Source organism: Arachis hypogaea, chromosome 19 (genome assembly GCF_003086295.3).
Source record: "Arachis hypogaea cultivar Tifrunner chromosome 19, arahy.Tifrunner.gnm2.J5K5, whole genome shotgun sequence".
Lineage (NCBI taxonomy): Eukaryota > Viridiplantae > Streptophyta > Magnoliopsida > Fabales > Fabaceae > Arachis > Arachis hypogaea.
The window spans coordinates 138,847,392-138,855,254 of NC_092054.1; the positions used below are offsets into that span (position 1 = coordinate 138,847,392).

General features: G+C 38.1%; 1 non-coding gene across 1 annotated transcript; it reads left to right on the forward strand.

Annotated features, from left to right (window-relative positions):
- The first annotated feature begins 2,542 nt into the window (after window positions 1-2,542).
- On the forward strand, window positions 2,543-2,650 carry LOC112781347 (small nucleolar RNA R71). The gene has a single exon (XR_003192129.1). It is a non-coding gene; the product is annotated as a small nucleolar RNA R71 (small nucleolar RNA).
- Window positions 2,651-7,863: the final 5,213 nt, after the last annotated feature.

Genomic DNA, 7,863 nt, shown 5'->3' on the forward strand with positions numbered 1-7,863 from the left:
AAACAAAAGAATAGAAGAAGAAGAAGAAGAAATATGGAGAGGGAGAGGGAGATGTGGTTTCGGCCAAGGAGAGTGTAGAGGGGTGTGTTGTGTGAATTTGGTGAAGAATGGAGGTCTTGATATAGGGAATGGAGGGGGGTTAAGGTTCGGCCATATGGGTGGGTTTGGGTGGGAAATTGGTTTTGAATTTTGAAGGTAGGTGGAGTTTATGAGGTAGGTTTATTGGGAAGAGTGGGTGGATGTGAGTGATGAAGGTTTAGTGGGGAAGAGAGCTTGAGGTGATTGGTGAGGGGTTTCTAGGGAAGAGTGTTTATGGGGTTGTGTGAAAGAGAGTGGTGAGAAGAAGTGAGTGGAGGTAGGTGGGGATCCTGTGGGGTCCACAGATCCTGATTGGATCCTGTGGGGTCCACAGATCCTGAGGTGTTCAAGGCATTTACATCCCTGCACCATTAGGCATGTAAAAATGCCTTTGTACCCAACTCTGGGCGTTCAGCGCCAGGTTGGTGGCCATTTTGGGCGTTCAACGCCCATTTGTGTGCCATTTCTGGTGTTGAACGCCAGAACCATGCCTGTTCTGGCGTTCAGCGCCCAGAAGCTGCCTATTTTGGGCGTTCAGCGCCAGAACCATGCTCTGTTCTGGCGCTGAACGCCAGACAGATGCTCCTCCAGGGTGTGATTTTTCTTCTGCTGTTTTTGATTCCGTTTTCAATTTTTCTATTTATTTTGTGACTCCACATGATCATGAACCTAAGAAAACATGAAAAACAATGAAAATAAAAGTTAGATAAACAATGGGTTGCCTCCCAACAAGCGCTTCTTTAATGTCAATAGCTTGACAGTGGGCTCTCATGGAGCCTTACAGATGTGCAGAGCTTTGTTGAGACTCTCCAACACCAAACTTAGAGTTTGGATATGGGAGTTCAACACCAAACTTAGAGTTTGGTTGTGGCCTCCCAACACCAAACTTAGAGTTTGACTATGGGGGCTCTGGTTGACTCTGCTTTGAGAGAAGCTTTTCAAGCTTCCTCTCCATGGTTGCAGAGGGAGATCCTTGAGTTTTGAATACAAGGGAGTTCTCATTCCATTGAAGGACTATTTCACCTCTGTCAACATCAATCACAGCTCTTGCTGTGGCCAGGAAAGGTCTTCCTAGGATGATGGATTCATCCTCTTCCTTTCCAGTATCCAGGACTATGAAATCAGTAGGTATGTAAAGGCCCTCAACCTTTACTAATACATCTTCTACTTGTCCATAAGCCTGTCTTCTTGAGCTGTCTGCCATCTCTAGTGAGATTTTAGCAGCTTGCACCCCATAGATTCCCAGTTTCTCTATTACAGAAAGGGGCATGAGGTTTATTCCTGAACCAAGGTCACACAGAGCCTTAAAGATCATGGTGCCTATGGTACAGGGTATTATGAACTTTCCAGGATCCTGTCTCTTCTGAGGCAATGTCAGTTGATCCAGATCACTTAGTTCATTGATGAACAAGGGAGGTTCAACTTCCCAAGTATCAATGCCAAATAATTTGGCATTCAGCTTCATGATTGTACCAAGAAACTTGGCAGTTTGCTCTTCAGTAACATCCTCATTCTCTTCAGAAGAGGAATACTCATCAGAGCTCATGAAGGGTATAAGGAGGTTCAATGGAATCTCTATGGTCTCTAGATGAGTCTCAGATTCCTTTGGTTCCTCAGAGGGAAGCTCCTTATTGACCACTGGACGTCCCAGGGGGTCTTCCTCCTTGGGATTCACGTCCTCTCCTCTCCTCACAGGTTCGGCCATGGCGCTTATGTCAATGGCCTTGCACTCTCCTTTTGGGTTCTCTTCTGTATTGCTTGGGAGAGTACTAGGAGGGATTTCAGTGATCCTTTTACTCAGCTGGCCCATTTGTGCTTCCAGATTTCTAATGGAAGACCTTGTTTCATTCATGAAACTTACAGTGGCCTTAGATAGATCAGAGACTAGATTTGCTAAATTAGAAGCATTTTGTTCAGAGTTCTCTGTCTGTTGCTGAGTTGATGATGGAAAAGGCTTGCTATTGCTAAACCTGTTTCTTCCACCATTATTAAAGCCTTGTTGGGGCTTTTGATCCTTCCATGAGAAATTTGGATGATTTCTCCATGTTGAGTTATAGGTGTTTCCATAAGGTTCACCTAAGTAATTTACCTCTGCTATTGCAGGGTTCTCAGGATCATAGGCTTCTTCTTCAGGAGAAGCCTCTTGAGTACTGTTGGATGCAGCTTGCATTCCATGCAGACTCTGAGAGATCATATTGACTTGCTGAGTCAATATTTTGTTCTGAGCCAATATGGCATTCAGAGTATCAACTTCAAGAACTCCCTTCTTCATAGGCGTCCCATTACTCACAGGATTCCTCTCAGAAGTGTACATGAACTGGTTATTAGCAACCATGTCAATGAGTTCTTGAGCTTCTGCAGGCGTTTTCTTTAGGTGAATGGATCCACCTGCAGAAGTGTCCAGTGACATCTTTGATAGCTCAGATAAACCATCATAGAATATATCCGGGATGGTCCATTCTGAAAGCATGTCAGAAGAACACTTTTTGGTCAACTGTTTGTATCTTTCCCAAGCTTCATAGAAGGATTCACCTTCTTTCTGTCTGAAGGTTTGAACATCAGCTCTAAGCTTGCTCAGCTTTTGAGGAGGAAAGTACTTGGCTAAGAAAGCCGTGACCAGCTTATCCCAAGAGTTCAGGCTGTCTTTGGGTTGAGAATCCAACCATAATCTAGCTCTGTCTCTTACAGCAAAAGGGAAAAGCATGAGCCTGTAGACTTCAGGATCTACTCCATTAGTCTTAACAGTATCACATATCTGCAAGAATTCAGTTAAGAACTGAAAAGGATCTTCAGATGGAAGTCCATGAAACTTGCAGTTCTGCTGCATCAGAGAAACTAATTGAGGTTTCAGCTCAAAATTGTTTGCTCCAATAGCAGGAATGGAGATGCTTCTTCCATGTAAATTGGAATTAGGTGCAGTGAAGTCACCAAGCATCTTCCTTATATTATTATTATTTTCGGCTGCCATCTCCTTTTCCTGTTCGAAAATTTCTAAAAGGTTATCTCTGGATTGTTGTATTTTAGCTTCTCTTAATTTTTTTCTTCAGAGTCCTTTCAGGTTCTGGATCTGCTTTAACAAGAATGTTCTTGTCCTTGCTCCTGCTCATATGACAAAGAAGAAGGCACAGAAAAATAATAATAATAATGGAGATCCTTTATATCACAGTATAAGGATCCCTGTGTGAGTAGAAGAAGAGGGGGAGATAAAGGATGTGATGTAAAGGAAGAAACACAACTGTACGGATGGAAGAGATGTGAGATGAGATGTTAGGATATGAATGAATAAATAGAATAGGATGGGGGAGGGATAATTTTCGAAAATTATTTTGAAAAAGAGTTAGTGATTTTTGAAAAATGGTTTTTTTTTTTAAAATTGTTAGTAATTTTCGAAAATTTTTGAAATCAAAAATAAAAAATAAAAATAATTAGTTAATTAAAAAGAAATTTTTGAAAAAGAGGGAAGATATTTTCGAAAATTAGAGAGAGAGAGTTAGTTAGGTAGTTTTGAAAAAGTTAAGAAACAAACAAAAAGTTAGTTAGTTAGTTGAAACAAATTTTGAAAAGATAAGAAGTTAGGAAGTTAGACAAGATATTTTGAAAAGATTTTTTTGAAAAAGATAAGATAAGAAGATATTTTTGAAAAGATATGATAGGAATTAGTTTTTGAAAAAGATTTGATTTTTAAAATCAGAATTAATGACTTGATTCATAAGAAATCACAAGATATGATTCTAGAACTCAAAGTTTGAATCTTTCTTAACAAGCAAGTAACAAACTTCAAATTTTTGAATCAAAACATTAATTGGTGATGTTATTTTCGAAAATTTGATATAAAAATAAGAAAAAGATTTTTGAAAAATATTTTTGAAATTTTCGAAAATAACTAATAATTTTGAAAAAGATTTGATTTTTGAAAAAGATTTTGAAAAAGATAAGATTTTCAAATTGAAAATTTGATTTGACTCATGAGAAACAATTTGATTTTAAAAATTTTTGAAAAAGTCAATCCAAATTTTCGAATTTGATGAGAGAAAAAGGGAAAGATATTTTTTTGATTTTTGAATTTTTATGATGAGAGAGAAAAACACTAAAAGGATGCAATGCATGAAATTTTTAGATCAAAACAATGAATGCATGCAAGAATGCTATGAATGTCAAGATGAACACCAAGAACACTATGAAGATCATGATGAACATCAAGAACATATTTTTGAAAAATTTTTAATGCAAAGAAAACATGCAAGACACCAAACTTAGAATTCTTTAATGCTTAGACACTAAGAATTCAAGAATGCATATGATAAACATGAAAAAACACAAAACAAAAAATCATCAAGATCAAACAAGAAGACTTACCAAGAACAACTTGAAGATCATGAAGAACACTATGAATGCATGATATTTTCGAAAAATGCAGGATGCATATGCAAGTGATACCAAACTTATGATATGACTCAAGACTCAAACAAGAAACACAAAAATATTTTTTATTTTTATGATTTTCTAAATTTTTTTGGATTTTTTTTTTCGAAAATTATTTGAAAAAGGAAAATAAGGATTCCAAAATTTTTAATATGAATTCCAGGAATCTTGCCATATTAGTCTAAAGCTTCAGTCCAGGAATTAGACATGGCTCACTAGCCAGCCAAGCTTTCAATGAAAGCTCCGGTCCAGAACACTAGACATGGCCAATGGCCAGCCAAGCTTCAGCAGGTGATCATGGATCAGCAGCAGGTGGATGAGCAACAACTAAATTGCTCTTGATAACAAATTGCAAGCCTCAGTCCAAATGAATTTAGACATGGCTTTACAGCCAGCCAGGCTTCACATGCTTCATGAAACACTAGAATTCATTCTTAAAAATTTTGAATAAATTTTTGAAAACATTTTTATTTTTTTTTTCGAAAACAAAAGATAAATTTTTTTCTTTGAAAATATTTTTGAAAGATTTTTGAAAAGAAAACGAAAAGAAAGTTACCTAATCTGAGCAACAAGATGAACCGTCAGTTGTCCAAACTCAAACAATCCCCGGCAATGGCGCCAAAAACTTGGTGCACGAAATTGTGATGTCCAGGCTCAAACAATCCCCGGCAACGTGAGCAACTTGGTGCTCTGATCTCAATACATAATTGTCACAACTTCGATACAACTAACCAGCAAGTGCACTGGGTCGTCCAAGTAATACCTTACGTGAGTAAGGGTCGAATCCCACGGAGATTGTTGGTATGAAGCAAGCTATGGTCACCTTGCAAATCTCAGTCAGGCAGATATAAAGTGATAATGGTGTTTTCGAATATTATATAATAAAATAGGGATAGAGATACTTATGTAAATCATTGGTAGGAATTTCAGATAAGCGAATGGAGATGCTTTTCATTCCTCTGAACCTCTGCTTTCCTGCTATCTTCATCCAATCAGTCTTACTCCTTTCCATGGCTGGCTTTATGCAAGGGCATCACCGTTGTCAGTGGCTACATCCCCTCCTCTCAGTGAATAATATGCTCACGTACCCTGTCACGGCACGGCTATTCATCTGTCGGTTCCCGATCATGCTGGAATAGGATTCACCCTCCTTTTGCGTCTGTCACTAACGCCCAGCACTCGCGAGTTTGAAGCTCGTCACAGTCATTCAATCATTGAATCCTACTCAGAATACCACAGACAAGGTTTAGACCTTCCGGATTCTCTTGAATGCCGCCATCATTCTAGCTTACGCCACGAAGATTCTGGTTAGGAGATCTAAGAGATACTCATTCTAGCTTATTTCATGTAGAACAGAAGTGTTTGTCAGGCACGCGTTCATAAGGGAGAAGGATGATGAGCGTCACACATAATCATCACCTTCATCACGTTCTTGGGTGCGAATGGATATCTTAGAAGAGAAATAAGAAGAATTGAATAGAAAATAGTAGTACTTTGCATTAATCTTTGAGGAACAGCAGAGCTCCATACCTTAATCTATGGAGTGTAGAAACTCTACCGTATGAAAATACATAAGTGAAGGTCCAGGCATGGCCGAGATGGCCAGCCCCCTTGATCTAAGAACAATGCGTTCAAAGATGATCCTAAGATCCTAAGATGATCAAAAGATGGTCAAAAAGACGTCTAATACAATAGTAAGAGGTCCTATTTATAATAAACTAGTCACTAGGGTTTACATGAGTAAGTAATTGATGAATAAATCCACTTCCGGGGCCCACTTGGTGTGTGTTTGGGCTGAGCCTGAGTGTTGCACGTGCAGAGGCTATTTGTGGAGTTGAACGCCAGTTTCTGTGCCAGTTTGGGCGTTCAACTCTGGTTTTGGATCCTTTTCTGGCGCTGGACGCCAGGTTTGGGCAGAAGGCTGGCGTTGAACACCAGTTTACGTCGTCAATTCTTGGCCAAAGTATGGACTATTATATATTGCTGGAAAGCCCTGGATGTCTACTTTCCAACGCAATTGGAAGCGCGCCATTTCGAGTTCTGTAGCTCCAGAAAATCTACTTTGAGTGCAGGGAGGTCAGAATCCAACAGCATCAGCAGTCCTTTTTCAACCTCTGAATCTGATTTCTGCTCAAGTCCCTCAATTTCAGCTAGAAAATACCTGAAATCACAGAAAAATACACAAACTCATAGTAAAGTCCAGAAATGTGAATTTAACATAAAAACTAATGAAAACATCCCTAAAAGTAACTAGATCCTACTAAAAACATACTAAAAACAATGTCAAAAAGCGTATAAATTATTCGCTCATCATACACCAAAAGCACACTTTAAAGGATTCATTTTCAATCCTTTTTTTCTCATAGTCAAAAATGCTTTTTTTAAATGGTCTATATGTTGATTTACAGAAATGGATTTGACCATTACATCATCAATATACACTTTTATAAATTTTCCAATAAACTCATGGAAAATGGCATTCATTGCTCGTTGATATGTCGCTCCAACATTTTTTAAACCAAAAGGCATAACCACCTATTCATATGTACCTAACGCCCCAGGACAACGGAAAGCAGTTTTGGCCATATCATCCTCCGCAATAAAAATTTGGTTATATCCAGAATAACCGTCCATGAAGCTTAGGATTTCGTTTCCTGCTGCAGAATCGATTAACATATCTGCAATTGGCATGAAATACTCATCCTTTGGAGTAGCATTGTTCAAATCTCGAAAATTGATACACACCCTCAATTTTCCATTTTTCTTCATTACTGGAACTATATTCGACACCCACTCTACATAACGAGCGGTTCGAATAAATTTGGCTTTAATCAAGCATTCTATCTCTCTTCCTTAATTTTCACATTGATTTCAGGAGCAAAACGTCTAGGGATTTGTTTCACAGGTTGAGAATTGGGTTTTAATGCTAATCGATGTTCTACTAATGATCGATCAAGACTAGGCATTTCATGGTAGTCCCACGCAAAACAATCCTTAAACTCATGTAACAAATCGATAAGATTAGTTCGAAAAGGATCAATAAGATCTTTACAAATATATGTAATTCGAACATCATCATGAGTACCCAAATTAACTTCTTCTAAAGGATCTTGAGATTCAAATCCCTTATAATGATCATCTTCAGTTGTACATTTTTCAAATCCCAAAGGTTCCAAATCATAAATACAATCAAAAGTAAAATCAATAACATCACGAGAGAGAGTAGATACTTGATCTTTGATTGAATCATCATAACTTTTATTCTCTAAATAATGAGCCTCTGCTATTAAATCGGCAGTCCGACTCATATTGTTAATTTCATTACAAGTAATAAAAAGATCATTACTACATTCGACTAGAGGT